Source organism: Gossypium arboreum, chromosome 13, assembly GCF_025698485.1.
Source record: "Gossypium arboreum isolate Shixiya-1 chromosome 13, ASM2569848v2, whole genome shotgun sequence".
In the NCBI taxonomy this organism is placed as follows: domain Eukaryota; kingdom Viridiplantae; phylum Streptophyta; class Magnoliopsida; order Malvales; family Malvaceae; genus Gossypium; species Gossypium arboreum.
This window is the reverse complement of record NC_069082.1, coordinates 66,862,289-66,884,655: the sequence shown is the minus strand read 5'-3', so window position 1 is coordinate 66,884,655 and position 22,367 is coordinate 66,862,289. Positions and strand designations below refer to the sequence as shown.

Below are 22,367 nucleotides of genomic sequence, written 5' to 3'. Positions count from 1 at the left end.
GCTTATTCTGTAATATGGCTGAGCAAACTACATTCAACTCCACATGTGACTCCTCATCTAACTTTCGTTTGTTTCCTAGAAACTCCCTTAAAAATTTTACTGTGTTTGGCATCTGTGAGAGAGCTTCGATAAACGGTAAGTTAATATGTAATTTCTTTAATAGTTTAAGGAATTTACCGAATTTTTCATCTTTACGGTCTCTCCTTGTCGCATTGAGGTATGGCACCTGTGGTTTATACTATTTACTTACCGTTTTCTTATTATTGTGGTCCACCTTACCCTTTCCTTGACTTAACACAGTTTATTGCCTCAGTTCTGGTTTAGGTGCAACTAACCCTTCCTTGTCATGAGTGGTAATCACATTGAGCTATTTCCTTGGGTTAGATTCCGTGTTACTCGAGAAACTACCTTGTGGTCATTTAGAAATCAGCTTGGCGAGTTGGCGTATCTGAGTTTCGAGCCCTTGGATTGACGCTTGTTGATTTTTAAGTGCTGTCTAGGTATTCTGAAAATGAGTTTCTAACACTGAGATGAATTTTGTTAACATCTTTTCAAGGTTCGGCTTTTTCTCTTGATAGTAGGGTGGTTGTTGGAAGCCTGGAGGTGGCAGTGGTCGCTGATTCCCTTGGCCTCCCGATGAAAAATTTGGGTGATTCCTCCATCCTGCATTGTAAGTGTTGCTATAAAGATTATTTTGAGATTGAGGATTATTACCCACGTAATTTAACTGCTCGTTCTCCATGTTGTGGCCATAGGGTGGGTAATCAGGATTGCTCGATCTACCTCCACTTACTTCGCACTGCATTACTGGGTGAACTTGTGAAAAACTAAGAAAACCATCAATTTTCTTATTCAAGAGTTCTACTTGATTAGAGAGCATGGTGACCGAATCGACGTTATAAATGCTGGCTGTTTTCATTCGCTTTGTCCTCATGACTTGCCACTGATAATTATTCAGTGACATCTCTTCTATAAATTCATAAGCATCTTCAGCTGTCTTATTATTGATGGTTTCGCCAGTGGCTGCATCGATCATCTGTCGAGTCGAAGGATTCAGGCCATTTTGAAATGTTTGAACCTATAGCTAGAGTGGTAACCCATAGTGAGGGCATCTTCTCAAGAGGTCCTTGTATCTCTCCCATGCATCGTAGAGTGTTTCTAAATCCATCTGCACAAAAGAAGAGATATCATTATGTAATTTAGCCGTTTTAGCCGGGGAAAAATATTTTAATAAAAAATTTTCGGTCATTTGTTCCCATGTAGTGATTGACCCTCGTGGTAACGAATTCAACCACTGTTTAGCTTTGTTTCTCAACGAAAAGGGAAACAACCAAAGGCAAATGGCGTCATCAGAAACGCCATTTATTTTAAAAGTGTCGCAAAATTCTAAGACATTTGCCAAGTGAGCGTCGGGATCTTCGTCCTGCAAACCATCAAACTGCACAAATTGCTGTGTCATTTGAATTGTGTTAGGTTTCAGTTCAAAAGTATTTGCAGCTACAGCATGTCTAACTCTGCTCGATTCAGTTCCTGTTAAAGAAGGTTTAGCATAATCATACATGGTGAGTTGAGCAGGATTCTGATTAGCAGCAATAGTAGGAGGTAGCTGATTTTCTTGGTTTTCAGCCATATCCTCGGTTGTGGATGAAGTATCGTCCTCTTGATCTTCCTTTGTGTATTGTAAGCTTCACCTTATTTCTCTTCGGTTTCTGCGAACTGTGCGATCGATCTCACTATCGAACAGTAATGGTCCTGACGGGTTTCTTCTGGTCATAAACTAGAAAAACCTATCAGAAGAAAATAAATGAAGAATTAGAAAAGAAAATAAAAAATTTAAATTGCAATAAAAGTAAAATAGCTAAAGTAATAAAAATCAAGTGTTCCTAATATCCTAGTTCCCCAGCAACGGCGCCAAAAACTTGATGCGTGATATTCGTGACAGGTTTTAAAGATGTATGAATGAATCATTCTTGAGACTAACTTATTATCACAATTAAGGCAAGTGTACCTATCGAATAGTAGTATAGTTCAACAAGACCGGATTGTCAAACCCAAAGGAACCACAAGTACTAGTATTTACTTCCTTTTTATTATCTAGACTAAAAATTAAGAGGTTTGATTATCTAAACTAATTACTAAACTAAGAATGCACAGAAAGAAAATTTGGGAAAATACTTTTGGGAAAATTCGATTGATTAAGACAATACCTAAGAAAAAATCCACCTAGACTTCACTTGTTATTTGACTCTGAATCAGACGATTTATTCATTTGACTTGATCCGTAGAAATCCCTAAGTTATATTATTATCTCTCTCGAGACTAATAACTTCTAATCCTAGGTTGAATAATTGAAATCTCTTTCTAATTAACACCCTAGAATTGTATTAACTCGATATATGGATTCCCTTATTAGGTTTCACCCTAATCTGGGAAAATTTAATCACCCCAACTCCACTTAATTATGACAAATTTACTCTTAGACAGGGTCTACTCCTCCTCTGAATAAGAGCTTAACTTGAATCAATATCCTGGAATGTCAAAAAAAGAATTAAGAACACATAATTAAGAACAAGTCAAATATTTATCATACAATTCAGATAATAATAACAAGATCCGTCTTAGGTTTCATTCCCCTTAGGTATTTAGAGGGTTTAGTTCATACTTATGAAAGAAAACATCTCAAAAGAATAAAGATAACAAAACATAAGAAAACCCAAAACTCCTGAAGGAACTTGAAGGGAGATCTTCAGTCATAATGATGAATCCGGCTTCTGAGATGGATCAATCGACTTTCCTTGAGTAATTCCTTGCTTCCTCCTCTGCGCCTTTTTTTCTAAGTGCCTCCTCAGGTGTTTAAATAGGCTTTAGAATGCCTAAGAGCCCCCCAAATTGGCCTTTTTCGAATAGGGTTATACTTGGGCTCGACAGGGACACGCCCGTGTGACACGCCCGTGTGCGATTACTCCAGCCCGTGGTCAAGGCTGTTGAACAAACACGGGCATGTAGTATATCCGTGTAAGTTGTGATTCAATCTTTCCAAAGGGACACGACCATGTGACACGCTCGTGTGAGAAAGTCTAGGCCATGTTGATTTCCCACGTAGGTCCATTTTCTCCTTTTTGGGCACGTTTCTCGCTCTTTTTACTCTCCTATGCTCACCTAAGTATAAAACATGAAATTAAAGGATTAGGAGCATCGAATTCACCAATTCTAAGGAGAAACAATCCATAAATGTGCTAAGCATGGGATAAAAATATGTATAAATTACGATTTATCACTACTACATATTGGTAACAATTTGAATATATGAGAATATTGTTAATCGAAGCCTTGAAACTGGTTTAGTCTACATTGAGCAAAGACTTCTCAATTTTCAGTGATGTGTTTTAAGACAAGAATGGTAGTGTGATAGCTTAAAGTATCTGCTATCATAGAAAGACTTAAGTTGAGATAGTGTAGCTGACCTGAATTGTTAAAGGATGATAAGATAGTTATGGTATGATCTTTGAGAATGAGATTACTATAGATTTCATATTAGAATTATTCCTATCTTTGAAGGATAAAGATGCCATATGACTTGTTGTTAAGTAATTGATGAATCTGCAAATCATGTCAGTAAGTATTGAATTTTCGCTCATCAGACTTATGGGATTAAGTATCTTTGGGATTGTTGAATTTCTTAAAATGCTAGTTTTTGTTAATCGGATTGAGATCCGGGATTTATATCGTGAATTACTGAAAAAGCTAATTGAGGCTTTGAATTTTAATGATGACCAGAGGTCGAACTAGTGAACTGTCGAGCTGTATAAAATGATAGAGAACTTAAGGCCATGATGATCGGGCTGGCTACGCCGTTTGAATCCAAGAGGATTCAAGTATTGATATGTATATACATATTCTATGACGGTATGGGTTCGACCCTTGTATACATGAGTTCTCTGATAGAAGTCAAGATTTGATTGATGCGTCGTATAACATGGAATTGTTCATGACTTTAGTATGAGAAATTAAAGAGCTAAGTATTAAACATAGCCTGAGTAAAGCTTCTTCAACAATGATTATGAGATAGTGGAGTTTATGTGAAAACTGAACCATTCTTCTGGTATGATTTTTGGGGACAAAAATGCCTAAAAGGGGGAGAGTTGTAACATCCCGAACTAGGGCCTAGTCGGAACAGTGATTTCAGGACGACAAATCTGATAAAATAAATTTTGTTTTTATTATATTTTCATGGTCTACAAATTCATGGGATGATTTCGTGAAAATTTCGTTCGAAAATTTTGACGTTTGGGCACTCAATTTGGTCAAAAGGACTAAATTGTAAATGTAACACCCCGAACCCGAGACCATCGCCGGTGTCGGACACGAGGGGTTAACAAGCCAAATCCACATATTTCGCCCACCAATTGACATTTCCAGTCAGGCTAGAAAACTGCGTCACCGTCGTCTTAAAAATCATATCTCGAGTTTCAAAACTCAGAAACTGGTTTCGTAAATTTTCCCTGAATTTAGACTCATATATCCATCCATGGATTTATTTCTAGAATTTTTGGTCAGGCCAATTGGTACAGTTTATTAGTTAAAGTCACCCATGTTACAGGGATCGACTGCTCTGACCTCCGCGTGTTACAACTTGAATATCTCTCTGTACAGGGCTTTAATACTGGTACCGTTTGTTTCTAATGAAGCTAGACTCAAAATGGAATCTGTACATATAAGGCATGACTCCTAATTCTTTCTGTATAATTTATAGTAAATTTTTAAAGTTGCAACAGGGGACCCAGAAACAGTTCTGGCCCTGTCTCACGAAAGCTTTAATATCTCTTAACATGTGACTCCTATGACCGTTTCGTTTCTTCCATATGAAAGTAGACTCATCAAGGTTCATTTACATAGCTTATTCACTATTTAATACCATTGCTACAAATTTTGGTGATTTTTCACATTCACGTCACTGCAGCTGGCAGCATCTGTTTTAAGGTAGGTCTTACCTATTTTGTAGTCTCCATGAACCAACTAGTCTTGCCATACATAGGTTCACATATGATCATTTTAACCATACCAATGGCTGATCATGTGACCAACACTCCCATTTCCAATCCATAATCACATCATGACACCATATATATATATATATACAAACCGCAAATAGTCTAAGTTCGTACTTCACTTTTACGAGCCATTTTCGCATGGCCGTACACATATACATCACAACACAATTGAACCGACAAGGGGTAGTCCTATACATGCCATTTCAAAGTTCAACCAAAAATTATACCAAAATGGAGGCTTTGATAGTGTAGATGACTTCGACTTTAATGATCCCGAATCCGATTACTATCGAGCAAAATCTATAAAACAGAGAGCCAAAGCAACGGGGTAAGCATTTTTATGCTTAGTAAGTCTCAAGGAATAAAATCAGCTTTAATTAAAGCAATACATTCATATAGCCAAATGCATCATTTCATTAATACACATTCACATAATCATTCTTACTTCACACTTCATCATTATATACTTTCACAAGGTATCAACCACTTCAATAGTTGATATTCGTTAGTCGATTGAGCGAATGTTGCTCAAACATGTCGACTTTTCCAATGCACATATAAACATACCTTTTTTTTTTGACATTTCTCCGTCCATTCGAACTTAACATCCTTTTGGAGTAGCTTCGTCATTGGCGTGGCTATCGTCGAGAAACCTCTTACAAATCGTCGGTAATAACCTAAGAAGCCCCAAAAAGCTCGAACCTCAAGAATATTTCTGGAGGCTTCCAATTAAGTATGGCTGAAATTTTATTCGGTCGACTCGAATACCGATGCGAATACCACATGACCCAAGAAGCTAACCTCTCTTAACCAGAACTCACACTTGCTGAACTTAGCATATAATTGCTTATCCCGTAAAATTTGCAGCACTAACCTCAGGTGTTCAGCATGTTCGGTCTCATTTCTTGAATAGACCAAGATGTCATCAATGAACACGACTACGAATCGATCCAAATATGGTCGAAGATCTGATTCATTAAATCCATAAATACCGTAGGGGCATTAGTAAGCCCAAACGGCATCACTAGGAACTCATAGTGACCATATCTCGCTCAAGGCGCCTTGGGCACGTCCGAATCTCGGATTCGCAATTGATAATAGCCCGATCTCAAATCTATTTTCGAGAACACTGAGGCTCCCTTCAGTTGATCGAACAAGTCATCGATACGTGGTAACGGATATTTGTTCTTTATCGTCGCTTTATTAAGCTGACGATAGTCGATGCACAGCCTCATGGTTCCATCCTTCTTTCTCACAAACAACACTGGAGCACCCCAAGGCGAACGACTCGGGCGAGCAAAACCTCTATCCACCAATTCTTGCAACTGAGCTTTCAACTCCTTTAATTCCGTTGGTGCCATACGATACGGAGCTATCGAAATGGAGTGGTACCGGTACCAATTCGATGCCAAATTCTATTTCCCAAACAGTGGTAAACCCGCAATTCTTCGAGGAAAACATCCGGTATTCACAAACCACGAGCACAGATTCGAGTTTCTTTTCGATTCCTTGTCATCGAAAGCACGACGCAAAGGTACGCCGCACCCTTTTCTTACATATTTCCGAGCCAACATTGCTGATATTACAATGGCAACCCTTTAAGTCCGTAGACTCAACCCGAATTATCTCGTTATTCGCGCACCTCAAATCGATAGTCTTGCTTTTGCAATTTACAAGCGCATCGTGCACGGTCAACCAATCCAAACCAAGAATAACGTCGAATTCATCGAACGGCAAAAGCATCAAGTCCGCCGAAAACAAGAACCTCGGAACACTGGGACTTTTCTTGCGCACTTTGTTGACAAGCACGTAATGACCCAAGGGTTTGACACCGAATTACAAACTCGATGAGACTCAATAGGCAAAGTCTTCTTTGGATGCTAAGGTTTCACATATATAAGAATGAGTAGAACCGGGGTCAATCAAAGCAATCACATTAGTATTGAAAAGAGTGAAAGTGCCGGTAATGACATCCGGAGAGGCAGATCCTCGCGTGCGGCGTATGGCATAAGTCCTAGCAGAGCACGAGCCTCGGATCTGATGGTAGCATCTCTAGATCCTCTCGACCGCCAACGACATTGCCCATATTTCTAGGTGGCCTACCTCGAGCGATGGTAGCACCGGGTTTCCACTTTGACTTACATTCTGCTCAAGCATCCTCGGGCAATCCTTCATAAAGTGGTCGGCCGATCCACACTTATAGCGAAGCGATCACGGAACCAACAGCTCCCGAATGCCATTTGCCACAATGCGATAACTCCGCCCTCTCTCGCGATCATTTCCACCATCGGCGATCGAAGTGACTCGTGTGGTCACGGGTCGATCGCGTCCTCGTCTAGAAAAGCCCGGCGCCTCTAGACCGGCTCACATCATCTCGAAATCTCTTGATGCTGTTGAAGAGACTTTCCGAGGACCTCTTCGAATTCTCCGGTTCCCACATCAACTTTTGTTTCTCCTTTCTAAGCTCTTCGCTTTACAAGCTCGCTCAACAAGTACTACGAACTCTCATATTTCGAGAATGCCAATGAACATCCTTATATCATCATTCAGCCCATCCTCGAAGCGTTTACACATAATAGCTTCGACGAAATGCATTCTCGCGTGATCGGCTAAGCCTCACAAATTTTCGCTCATAGTCGATGGCGACATAGAACCTTGCTTAAGATCAAGGAATTCCTTCACTTTTGGTCGATGAATCTCGATGATATACTTTTTTCGGAACTCGGTTTGAAAGAATTCCCAAGTCACTTGCTTTCTAGGTACCACAGAAGTCAGAGTACTCCACCAATAGTAGGCGGAATCACGTAGCAAGGAGATGGTACACTTTAAGCACTCATCGGGTGTACAAGATAGCTCATCGAGCACTCGGATAGTGTTGTCCAACCAAAATTCAGCTCGCTCGGCATCATCATCATCCGTAGCTTTAAATTCAGTGGCCCCATGTTTTCGAATCCTATCGACTGGGGGTTTACTTGACCTTATTTGGTCAGTTACCGGAGGTATTGTAGGTGCGGGGGTTGCATTTGTCGGGAATGGAGGTTGTGGAACAGCCGTGTTAGTTCGAATGTATTGGTTAAACCATTCATTCATCACACTATAAAAGGCTTGCTTAGCCTCATCATTCGGATTGCTGGCCATAGGTTGAGAGTCCGCCGGCGCTGTCCCTTGCGCGGGAGCAGGCGCCACACTCTCCACATCATCAGCTATCGCTCGGTTGGGATCGGGATCCATTACTATAAACAAACACAAAGTCAGATTGTCAGAAATCACCACACTATCGATTCATCATTTAATGGCATGTATAGCTAGACCCCAAACACATCACGGTAGTCCTAGAATCGACTAAACCGTGGCTCTGATACCAATAAAATTGTAACACCCCGAACCCGAGACCATCGCCGGTGTCGGACACGAGGGGTTAACAAGCCAAATCCACATATTTCGCCCACCAATTGACATTTCTAGTCAGGCTGGAAAACTGCATCACCGTCGCCTTAAAAATCATATCTCGAGTTTCAAAACTCGGAAACTGGTTTCGTAAATTTTCCCTGAATTTAGACTCATATATCCATCCATGTATTTATTTCTAGAATTTTTGGTCCGGCCAATTGGTACAGTTTATTAGTTAAATTCACCCATGTTACAGGGATCGACTGCTCTGACCTCCGCGCGTTACAACTTGAATATCTCTCTGTACAGGGCTTTAATACTGGTGCCGTTTGTTTCTAATGAAACTAGACTCAAAATGGAATCTGTACATATAATGCATGACTCCTAATTATTTCTGGATAATTTATAGTAAATTTTTAAAATTGCGACAGGGGACCCAGAAACCGTTCTGGCCCTGTCTCACGAAAGCTTTAATATCTCTTAACATGTGACTCCTATGACCGTTTCGTTTCTTCCATATGAAAGTAGACTCATCAAGGTTCATTTACATAGCTTATTCACTATTTAATACCATTCCTACAAATTTTGGTGATTTTTCACATTCACGTCACTGCAGCTGGCAGCATCTGTTTTTAAGGTAGGTCTTACCTATTTTGTAGTCTCCATGAACCAACTAGTCTTGCCATACATAGGTTCACATATGATCATTTTAACCATACCAATGGCTGATCATGTGACCAACACTCCCATTTCCAATCCATAATCACATCATGACACCATATATATATATATATACAAACCGCAAATAGTCTAAGTTCAGACTTCACTTTTACGAGCCATTTTCGCATGGCCGTATACATATACATCACAACACAATTGAACCGACAAGGGTAGTCCTATACATGCCATTTCAAAGTTCAACCAAAAATTATACAAAATGGAGGCTTTGATAGTGTAGATGACTTCGACTTTAATGATCCCGAATCCGATTACTATCGAGCAAAATCTATAAAACAGAGAGCCAAAGCAACGGGTAAGCATTTTTATGCTTAGTAAGTCTCAAGGAATAAAATCAGCTTTAATTAAAGCAATACATTCACATAGCCAAATGCATCATTTCATTAATACACATTCACATAATCATTCTTACTTCACACTTCATCATTATATACTTTCACAAGGTATCAACCACTTCAATAGTTGATATTCGTTAGTCGATTGAGCGAATGTTGCTCAAACATGTCGACTTTTCCAATGCACATATAAACATACCTTATTCTTTGGGCTTTTCGAGCGTACTAATTGAATTTATTACAGCAACCAACACTCACCTCCAGCCCAAGCTTCTTGAATACAACCGGATATAACCACGCACGAATGCCTTGGTCTTAGCCCGGATAGAACGACTTGCACGAATGCCTTGGTCTTAGCCCGGATGTAGCCACTAGCACAATTGCCTTCGGGTCTTAACCCGGATATAATTTCCAGCATAAATGTCTTTGGGACTTAGCCTGGATATCATTCAATTGCTCATGCACACATACATCAATAATCATTAGACATTCATGTTTCATTTTCGTTACTAAGGCTCAAACACAAAGGTAATCACTAGCATAATCGCCTTCGGGACTTAGCCCGAGTATCATTCAAATACTCATACACCATAAATCGATAATCATTACACATCCATATTTCATTTCACATAATTCAAGTAGGGTCACTTCTTGAGGACTTACGTCGGATGTTGTCGAACGGATTTTACGGCTATTCGATCACTTTTTCCTTCCCCTTGTCCAATTGTGGCCCTCTAAGCTCTTGAGCTAATTCAAACAAATTTAATTTATTAATACCTCATTATGCTAGCTTATGGCCGAATATGACAAGGAGTTTAAATGGTCATATGGCCACCCTTTAGCTTGAGTACACAATGGTCATGCACATTTTATACTACATCAAGCAAATCAATACAATTCATTCAAGCATCAAGGAAAAGCTAAGGCCATCAATCAGCTACCTAAGGCCGAACATACATGTCCAATTTGAGGCCAATTATACACTTAACACCACACAAAAACAGCATGCATTTTACTAGTTAATGCTTTGCATATTGTAGCTCAAAACTTATAATATAGCATCAAGCACTCATATGTGTACTAGGCTGAATGTACTTGCAATTTCACAAACATTCTTCAACATCTTCTTCTTTAAACAAACATATTCATCACTTACTTCATAACCCAAAACATCATGTGCAAACATATATATACATATATGTGCATGGTCAAATTTCAAGGTGTCCATAGCCATCCAAAACACAAATTTTAACCAACATGCAAGAAGCATGAACCATGCTCATGAATGCATCATGGCCGAATACATCACAATCATGCCCCTTTCAACTTCAATCATAGTTAAACAAAAAGAAAACTCAAAGTCTTACTCAAGATGGCTACAAAGAAATTTCAAGAGTAGACAATCCATCATTGCATGCATCATCATCAAGCTTCACACTTAGCATGCAATGGCTTTATCACAATATCAACTTTGACCAAATACCACTTCCATGGCATAACAAGGATTTGAACCATGGCTAACATGAACATCAAGTTGGCAACTAAAACATGCATGAATCTCATGACACAACCTTATACATACCTTAATCTTGGTGCAAGTTTAGCCAAATCTCCTTCTAGATCTCTTCAAAACAAATAAAATGAAGCAAAATCTCTTTTCCCCTTAGTTTTGGCTCAAAGAAAGGATGAACAAATTTTTTCTTTCTTCCTTTACAACTCACGGCAATGGGGAGATACCACACTCACACACACATTTTTTTTCATTCTTTTCTTACCCATGCTTATTTGTTTATTATTTCTCCCTAATGCCCAACAAAACATGTTTCATGACATGTTTAGCCCATATTCTTGGTCATGGCCGCCACCACCTATAAAAGGGGAATTTGACATGCAAGTCCATTGTTTTGCATGCATGCTTTAATTAGTCATCACACATTTCCCTATCGTACTTTCAAAGTTCACTACTAAGTCCTTTCTAGTGAAATTCACCTTTATAACACTAAATCAATCATCAAAATGTCATACATGAGCATACACATATTATAGGCATCAAAATAAATTTTAAATTATTTTTATGCCTCGGTTTTGTGGTCCCGAAACCACATTCCGACTAGGGTCAATTTTGGCTGTCACAACTCTCCCCACTTAAGAAATTTTCGTCCCGAAAATCTTACTGTAAATAGGGTTGGGTATCGCTCTTTCATAGAGTTCTCGGTTTCCCAAGTAGCTTCTTCTATCCGTGCTTGAGCCATAGCACCTTCACTAGCGGAACCCGCTTGTTTCGCAACTCTTTCACTTCCCGTGATAGGATACGAATCGGTTCTTCCTCATAACTCATATTGGTTTGAATTTTAACCTCTGATGGACTAATCACGTGCGATGGATCAGATCTATAGCGTCGAAGCATCGAAACATGAAAGACATCGTGAATCTTTTCGAGTTCAGGGGGAAAAATCAAATGATATGCCACCGGACCGACTTCGCTTCGGATATCTCATATGGCCCAATGAACCTCGGGCTCAACTTGCCCTTACGGCCGAATCGAGTATCTTTTCCAAGGCGAAACCTTGAGAAACACTTTATCTCCCACCGATACTCGATGTCTTTTCGTTTCGCACCAGCATCGACTTCGACGATCGGAGGCTATCTTCGACTTTCACGGATTACTTTCACTTTCATTCAAATCTCTAATTAAATCCACCGAAAATTTTGCTTTCACCGAGCTCACCAAAACAATGGTGTACGGCATTTACCACCGTACAAAGCCTCGTAGGGTGCCATCTTAATACTTGATTGAAAACTATTGTTGTGCCGAATTCAATCAAAGGCAAATATCGTTCCCATGAACCATCGAACTCGAGGATGCAACATCTTAACATATCCTCAAGTATCTCAATTATCCGCCGGATTGACCATCGGTTTGGGGTGAAAGGCGGTGCTGAAATGTAGCTTGGTACCCGAGCTTCTTGCAACTTCTTCCAAAATCGCGAGGTAAATCTCGGATCTCTATCCGACACGATGGAAATAGGCACCCGTGTAATCTCACAACTGAGAAACATACAATTGGCTAGTTTGTCCATTGAAAATCCGTACATACGGGGATAAAGTGAGCCAACTTAGTCAATTTATCTACCACGACCCAAATCGCATCCTTCTTACTTGCTGACAATGGCAGTCCGGATACAAAGTCTATTGTGACTCGATCCCATTTCCACTCGGGTATCGTGGTCGGTGAAGTAATCTCAAGGCACTTGATGTTCCGCTTTCACTTGTTGACATATTAAACATCTCAAAACAAAGTCGGAGATGTCTCGCTTCATACCATGTCACCAAAACCGACGTTTCAAATCGTTGTACATCTTCGTACTCCCCGGGTGGATTGCCATTCGGCTACAATGGGCTTCGTTCAGAATTATCGAAATAAGTTCAATTCTTTGGAACACATAGACGACTTTTGAACCTCAAACAATCGTCATCATCGATTTGAAATTCGAGTCCTTGTTCGAACACACTCACCCGCTTTGCAACCAACTCATCGTCGACTTTACGAGCTTCACGAATTTGACGTATCAATAATGGTTTGGCTTTCAATTCAGCTACTAACACATTGTCGGGTAGAATGCACAAGTGTACATTCATCACTAAAAAGCGAATAATGATTTACGACTTAAGGCATCCGCAACCACATTCGCCTTTCCCGGTGATAGTCAATGACCAGCTCATAATCCTTTAACACTCGAGCCAACGCCTTTGTCGCAGATTTAAGTCTCTTTGAGTCATCAAATATTTGAGACTTTTGTGATCCGGATACACATGGCACTTCTCACCAAATAAGTAATGTCGCCATATCTTTAAGGCGAATACGATTGCGACCAATTCGAGATCATGGGTCGGATAATTTTTCTCGTGTGGCTTTAATTGCCTCGACGATAGGCCACAACTCGACCTTCTTGCATCAATACGCAACCTAACCCGAGTAGGGATGCGTCACTATAAATAACAAACTCTTTGCCCGATTCGGGTTGCACTAGAATTGGGGCTTCATCAAATAAGTTTTCGCTTGATCGAAACTTTTTTTTTTTGACATTTCTCCGTCCATTCAACTTAACATCCTTTTGGAGTAGCCGTCATTGGCGTGGCTATCGTCGAGAAACCTCTTACAAATCGTCGATAATAACCGGCAAGCCCCAAAAAGCTCGAACCTCAAGAATATTTCTGAGGCTTCCAATTAAGTATGGCTGAAATTTTATTCGGTCGACTCGAATACCGATGCAGATACCACATGACCCAAGAAGCTAACCTCTCTAACCGTAACTCACACTTGTTGAACTTAGCATATAATTGCTTATCCCGTAAAATTTGCAAAGACTAACCTCGTGTGTTCAAAGATGTTCGGTCTCATTTCTTGAATAGACCAAGATGTCATCAATGAACACGACTACGAATCGATCCAAATATGGTCGAAGATCCGATTCATTAAATCCATAAATACCGCAGGACATTAGTAAGCCCAAACGGCATCACTAGGAACTCATAGTGACCATATCTCGCTCAAGGCGCTTGGGCACGTCCGAATCTCGGATTCGCAATTGATAATAGCCCGATCTCAAATCTATTTTCGAGAACACCGAGGCTCCCTTCAGCTTGATCGAACAAGTCATCGATACGTGGTAACGGATATTTGTTCTTTATCGTCGCTTATTAAGTCGACGATAGTCGATGCACGACCTCATGGTTCCATCCTTCTTTCTCACAAACAACACCGGCGCACCCAAGGCGAACGACTCGGGCGAGCAAAACCTCTATCCACCAATTCTGCAACCGAGCTTTCAACTCCTTTAATTCGTTGGTGCCATACGATACGGAGCTATCGAATTGGAGTGGTACCGGTACCAATTCGATGCCAAATTCTATTTCCGAACAGTGGTAAACCCGGCAATTCTTCAGGGAAAACATCCGGGTATTCACAAACCACGAGCACAGATTCGGGTTTCTTTTCTGATTCCTTGTCATCGAGCACGTACGCAAGGTACGCTTCGCACCCTTTTCTTACATATTTCCGAGCCAACATTGCTGATATTACAGCTGGCAACCCCTTTAAGTCCGTAGACTCAACCCGAATTATCTCGTTATTCGCGCACCTCAAATCGATAGTCTTGCTTTTGCAATTTACAACTGCATCGTGCATGGTCAACCAATCCAAACCAAGAATAACGTCGAATTCATCGAACGGCAAAAGCATCAAGTCCGCCGGAAAACAAGAACCTCGGAACACTAGGGGACTTTTCTTGCACACTTTGTTGACAAGCACGTAATGACCCAAGGGTTTGACACCGAATTACAAACTCAAGAGACTCAATAGGCAAAGTCTTCTTTGGATGCTAAGGTTTCACATATATAAGAATGAGTAGAACCAGGGTCAATCAAAGCAATCACATTAGTATTGAAAAGAGTGAAAGTACCGTAATGACATCCGGAGAGGCATCCTCGGCGTCAAGGCGGCGTATGGCATAAGTCCTAGCAGAGCACGAGCCTCGGATCCGATGGTAGCATCTCTAGATCCTCTCGACCACCACCGACATTGCCCATATTTCTAGGTGGCCTACCTCGGCGATGGTAGCACCGGGTTTCCACTTTGACTTACATTCTGTTCAAGCATCCTCGGGCAATCCTTCATAAAGTGGTCGGCTGATCCACACTTATAGCAGGAGCGATCACGGAACCAACAGCTCCCCGAATGCCATTTGCCACAATGCAGACACTCCGCCCTCTCTCGGCGATCATTTCCACCACTGGCGATCGAAGTGACTCGTGTGGTCACAGGGGGTCGATCGCGTCCTCGTCTAGAAAAGCCTGAAGCGCCTCTAGACCGGCTCACATCATCTCGAAATCTCTTCGATGCCTGTTGAAGAGACTTTCCCGAGGACCTCTTTCGGAATTCTCCAGTTCCCACATCAACTTTTTGTTTCTCCTTTCTAAGCTCTTCGGCTTTACAAGCTCGCTCAACAAGTACTACGAACTCTCGTATTTCGAGAATGCCAACGAACATCCTTATATCATCATTCAGCCCATCCTCGAGCGTTTACATAATAGCTTCGGACGAAATGCATTCTCGCGCAGATCGGCTAAGCCTCACAAATTTTCGCTCATAGTCGATGGCGACATAGAACCTTGCTTAAGATCAAGGAATTCCTTCGCTTTTGGTCGATGAATCTCGATCGATATACTTTTTGAACTCGGTTTGAAAGAATTCCCAAGTCACTTGCTCTCTAGGTACCACGTAAGTCGAGTACTCCACCAATAGTAGGCGTAATCACGTAGCAAGGAGATGGTACACTTTAAGCACTCATCGGTGTACAAGATAGCTCATCGAGCACCGGATAGTGTTGTCCAACCAAAATTCAGCTCGCTTCGGCATCATCATCATCCGTAGCTTTAAATTCAGTGGCCCCATGTTTTCAATCCTATCGATTGGGGTTTACTTGACCTTATTTGGTCGATTCACGGAGGTATTGTAGGTGCGGGGTTGCATTTGTCGGGAATGGAGGTTGTGGAACAGTAGTGTTAGTTCGAATGTATTGGTTAAACCATTCATTCATCACACTATAAAAGGCTTGCTTAGCCTCATCATTCGGATTGCTGGCCATAGGTTGAGAGTCCACCGGCGCTGTCCCTTCTTGCGCGAGCAGCGCCACACTCTCCACATCATTAGCTATCGCTTCGGTTGGGATCGGATCCATTACTATAAACAAACACAAAGTCGATTGTCGAAATCACCACACTATCGATTCATCATTTAATGGCATGTATAGCTAGACCCCAAACACATCACGGTAGTCCTAGAATTGACTAAACCGTGGCTCGATACCAATAAAATTGTAACACCCGAACCCGAGACCATCGCCGTGTCGGACACGAGGGTTAACAAGCCAAATCCACATATTTCGCCCACCAATTGACATTTCCAGTCAGGCTGGAAAACTGCGTCACCGTCGCCTTAAAAATCATATCTCGAGTTTCAAAACTCAGAAACTGGTTTCGTAAATTTTCCCTGAATTTAGACTCATTTATCCATCCATGTATTTATTTCTAGAATTTTTGGTCGGGTCAATTGGTACAGTTTATTAGTTAAAGTCACCCATGTTACAGGGATCAACTGCTCTGACCTCCGTGCGTTACAACTTGAATATCTATCTGTACAGGGCTTTAATACTGGTGCAGTTTGTTTCTAATGAAACTAGACTCAAAATGGAATCTGTACATATAAGGCATGACTCCAAATTATTTCTGGATAATTTATAGTAAATTTTTAAAATTGCGACAGGGGACCCAGAAACCGTTCTGGCCCTGTCTCACAAAAGCTTTAATATCTCTTAACATGTGACTCCTATGACCGTTTCGTTTCTTCCATATGAAAGTAGACTCATCAAGGTTCATTTAAATAGCTTATTCACTATTTAATACCATTCCTACAAATTGTGGTGATTTTTCACATTCACGTCACTGCAGCGGGCAGCATCTGTTTTTAAGGTAGGTCTTACCTATTTTGTAGTCTCCATGAACCAACTAGTCTTGCCATACATAGGTTCACATATGATCATTTTAACCATACCAATGGCTGATCATGTGACCAACACTCCCATTTCCAATCCATAATCACATCATGACACCATATATATAAATATATACAAACTGCAAATAGTCTATGTTCGTACTTCACTTTTACGAGCCATTTTCGCATGGCCGTACACATATACATCACAACACAATTGAACCGACAAGGGGTAGTCCTATACATGCCATTTCAAAGTTCAACCAAAAATTATACCAAAATGGAGGCTTTGATAGTGTAGATGACTTCGACTTTAATGATCCCGAATCCGATTACTATCGAGCAAAATCTATAAAACAGAGAGCCAAAGCAACGGGGTAAGCATTTTTATGCTTAGTAAGTCTCAAGGAATAAAATCAGCTTTAATTAAAGCAATACATTCACATAGCCAAATGCATCATTTAATTAATACACATTCACATAATCATTCTTACTTCACACTTCATCATTATATACTTTCACAAGGTATCAACCACTTCAATAGTTGATATTCGTTAGTCGATTGAGCGAATGTTGCTCAAACATGTCGACTTTTCCAATGCACATATAAAAATACCTTATTCTTTGGGCTTTTCGAGCGCTAATTGAATTTATTACAGCAACCAACACTCACCTCCAGCCCAAGCTTCTTCGAATACAACCGGATATAACCACGCACGAATGCCTTGGTCATAGCCCGGATAGAACGACTCGCATCGAATGCCTTGGTCTTAGCCCGGATGTAGCCACTAGCACAATTGCCTTCGGTCTTAACCGGATATAATTTCCAGCATAAATGTCTTCGGACTTAGCCCGGATATCATTCAATTGCTCATGCACACATACATCAATAATCATTAGACATTCATGTTTCATTTTCGTTACTAAGGCTCAAACACAAAGGTAATCACTAGCATAATCGCCTTCGGGACTTAGCACGGTATCATTCAAATACTCATACACCATAAATCGATAATCATTACACATCCATATTTCATTTCACATAATTCAAGTAGGGTCACTTCTTGAGGACTTACCTCGGATGTTGTCGAACGGCTTTTACGGCTATTCGATCACTTTTCCTTCCCTTGTCCAATTGTGGCCCTCTAAGCTCTTGAGCTAATTCAAACAAATTTAATTTATTAATACCTCATTATGCTAGCTTATGGCGAATATGACAAGGAGTTTAAATGGTCATATGGCCACCCTTTAGCTTGAGTACACAATGGTCATGCACATTTTATACTACATCAAGCAATTCAATACAATTCATTCAAGCATCAAGGAGAAGCTAAGGCCATCAATCGGCTACCTAAGGCCGAACATACATGTCCAATTTGAGGCCAATTATACACTTAACACCACACAAAAACAGCATGCATTTTACTAGTTAATGCTTTGCATATTGTAGCTCAAAACTTATAATATAGCATCAAGCACTCATATGTGTACTAGGCCGAATGTACTTGCAATTTCACAAACATTCTTCAACATCTTCTTCTTTAAACAAACATATTCATCACTTACTTCATAACCCAAAACATCATGTGCAAACATATATATACATATATGTGCATGGCCGAATTTCAAGGTGTCCATAGCCATCCAAAACACAAATTTTAACCAACATGCAAGAAGCATGAACCATGCTCATGAATGCATCATGGCCGAATACATCACAATCATGCCCTTTCAACTTCAATCATGGTTAAACAAAAGAAAACTCAAAGTCTTACTCAAGATGGCTACAAAGAAATTTCAAGAGTAGACAATCCATCATTGCATGCATCATCATCAAGCTTCACACTTAGCATGCAATGGCTTTATCACAATATCAACTTTGACCAAATACCACTTCCATGGCATAACAAGGATTTGAACCATGGCTAACATGAACATCAAGTTGGCAACTAAAACATGCATGAATCTCATGACACAACCTCATACATACCTTAATCTTGGTGCAAGTTTAGCCAAATCTCCTTCTAGATCTCTTCTAAACAAATAAAATGAAGCAAAAATCTCTTCTTCCCCTTAGTTTTGGCTCAAAGAAAGGATGAACAAATTTTTTCTTTCTTCCTTTACAACTCACGGCAATGGGGAGATACCACACTCACACACACATTTTTTTTTCATTCTTTTCTTACCCATGCTTATTTGTTTATTATTTCTCCCTAATGCTCAACAAAACATGTTTCATGACATGTTTAGCCCATATTTCTTGGTCATGGCCGCCACCACCTATAAAAGGGAATTTGACATGCAAGTCCATTGTTTTGCATGCATGCTTTAATTAGTCATCACACATTTCCCTATCGTACTTTCAAAGTTCACTACTAAGTCCTTTCTAGTGAAATTCACCTTTATAACACTAAATCAATCATCAAAAATGTCATACATGAGCATACACATATTATAGGCATCAAAATAAATTTTAAATTATTTTTATGCCTCGGTTTTGTGGTCCCGAAACCACATTCCGACTAGGGTCAATTTTGGGCTGTCACAGTAAAAAGTGAAAAAGTTGAGTTCTACATGTTAGAGGCGTCTAATTGTTATGAAATTTTAAATTGGAGGCCCTTAAATGGTAATTAATCATTGGATAATTTTTTGGACAAAAATCGACATGAAATGGGTGAAATAAAATATTTTTAAGTTAGGGGCATTTTGGTAATCTAGTAATTAAAATGAATTAAAAACAAAATTAAAAGCCAATTTTTTTCCATCTTATACCCCATTCCCAAAACCTGCATGGAGAAGACATAGATAGGGTTTTTCAAGCTTCCAAGCTCGATTGTAAGTTCGTTCTAGCCCTGTTTCTAATGATTTTTACGTTTTTTAAATCCTCGTAACAAGATCTACTCATTTCTACCCATATTTTGAGCCAGGGTTTGTGTTTAAAAATTTACCCATGGATGACATGCATGTGTTTTGATGTCTAATGGTAGAATATGAATGCTCAGTGTGTAATAAATGACTTTTACTAAGTGATTTTCGGTGAAATTGTCAAAAAGGACCGTTTTGTAAAAGTTAGAAAATTTTGTCATAAAAGTGTGATTTAGTGGAAATTAGGGGCTGCTAATGATTCGACTAGGCTTAAAATGCAAGGGAATTGAATAAAAATCATTTTACGAGCCTAGGGGCAAAGTGCAAATATGTGAAAGTTTAAGGGTCAAAATACAAATTTGTAAAAGTATGGTTTTGGGAACTATATGAATAATGTGACTAATTAGTAAGCTAAATATAGTATTATAGATCAAGAAAAATGAGATTCGGGCATATATTGGAAATGAATGAGGTTATGGACTAAATCAGAATACATAATCGTACTTGAGCTCGAACCAGAGGTATGTTCATGTGATTTTAATAATGCAATATTGTATTTGAATGCTAATGCTTCGATATTACACAAGTTGTAAGTATATATATGTGAATAATTTGATATTATGTGATTATTTTGATGATATAACATGTTCTTCATGTTTTGCTATTATGATGAAAATGTTGCAATGCCATGTGATTATATTGCTATGTGAATGAAGCCACAATACGAGTACGTCCGGTAAGGGTTTGGAAGTTTGATGGAATATGATGTTTCTTTGAAACGAGTAAGTTTGTATGTAAATAATATTTCGATTCTTTTTATGTTATTATCGTTTGTTACTATATGAGATGTGGTTGCCGATAGAATGATCAATTGATGTAAACTACGAATTGGAATTGACTAAGAACGAGTTAGAAAAATGTTGAAAAGTGAAGAATTTCTCGATTGAACCTTTGGAATAGAAGAGATACGAATGATCCGTTGTGAGAACACATGTGTAGTACTATGTGCAGGCTACTATATGTTTAAGACATTTTTAGGTCACGTGTGTAGTACTAAGTGCAGGCTACTACGTGTAATAGATTGATAGGTCGCATGTGTAGTACTAAGTTCAGGCTACTATGTGTACCCGATAGTTTTGATCACGTGTGTAGTACTAAGAGCAAGCTACTACGTGTATCAAATGGATAAGTCACGTGTGTAGTACTAAGTGAAGGCTACTACGTGTACCAGATTGATAGGTCGCATGTGTAGTACTAAGTGTAGGCTACTATATGTACCAGAGAGCTTCGGTTACAAGGGTGGTATATGCACAGGCCACCGGGTATATGTTATTATTCCGATGAGTTCAACAGGAAATTTACTAAGTGAAAATACATATGTACATGACTATGTGATGAATAAGTGCAAGTATATCTATGTGAAAAGTTGTGAATAATGTGCTCGATAATTGAGCGAATCTTTTGGTAAAATAGAATGGAGTAAGTGAAATTATGTAAAAGTGAAATTTTGTAATAAAACAATTTTGGATAGCAGCAGTTGTCTGGCTTTGAAAAATCACCAAAAATGGTAGAAATTTAATTAGAGGTTGAATAATATATGAAATTAAAGATTAATGAGTCTATTTTCTTATAAAAGAAACAGTGAAGGAAAAAGAATTTTATATTCTGTGATAATTGGATTTTTGTGAGACAGGGTCAGAATGATTTTGGAATCCCTTGTTCTGATTTGGAGAAATCATTAAAAATTGTAAAAAAAAAATTTATGGGTCATAATTTGCATGCAAAATTTCTAATGAGTTTATTTTCAAGAGGAATTGATGGGGACAACATCTGAGAGCTGTACCATGAGATAAATAATTTTTAGTGAAGAGAGGTCGAAACTATCAAACAGTGAAATAGGGGTATATTTAATGAATAAAATGTACTAACTGGTTAAGCCAAAAAATCTAAAATGTTTATGGTAATAAGATATATGAGTATAGTTTCATAAAAAATTAACAGATCTTAATTTGGAGTTTCTTAGCTCCAGATATAAATAAATTAGTATCTATGACTCGAGAAAATAGCATGACCAGAAAATCAACAAAAGTGTAATTATGATTACATTTTCATGGAATCATGTTGATAATTTGCTTATTATTTTCATATGGACTTACTAAGCTTTAAGCTTACTCCCTCCTCTCCATTTCCTTAGTGTTCTCAGGATAGCTCGGGGTTGGAGACCGTTGGATACAGTATCACACTATCAAGCGAACAACTCCGGAGTATTGTCATATGTGTATTAAATACTTTCAAGTGAGTGGCATGTATAAGGACTAGTTTTTATGTTAGATGTTGTAATGATTAGCCAAATGTATTGGCTTATATTGACTTATTGTATATGGCCATGAGATGTGGCTTAAATGGTTATGGCTTGTAAGCCTAATTATTCTTGCT

The 22,367-nt window shown here is 39.3% G+C and overlaps 1 non-coding gene across 1 annotated transcript; it reads left to right on the top strand.

Annotated features, from left to right (window-relative positions):
- The first annotated feature begins 1,094 nt into the window (after window positions 1-1,094).
- LOC128287523 (small nucleolar RNA R71) lies at window positions 1,095-1,200 on the top strand. The gene has a single exon (XR_008278223.1). It is a non-coding gene; the product is annotated as a small nucleolar RNA R71 (small nucleolar RNA).
- Window positions 1,201-22,367: the final 21,167 nt, after the last annotated feature.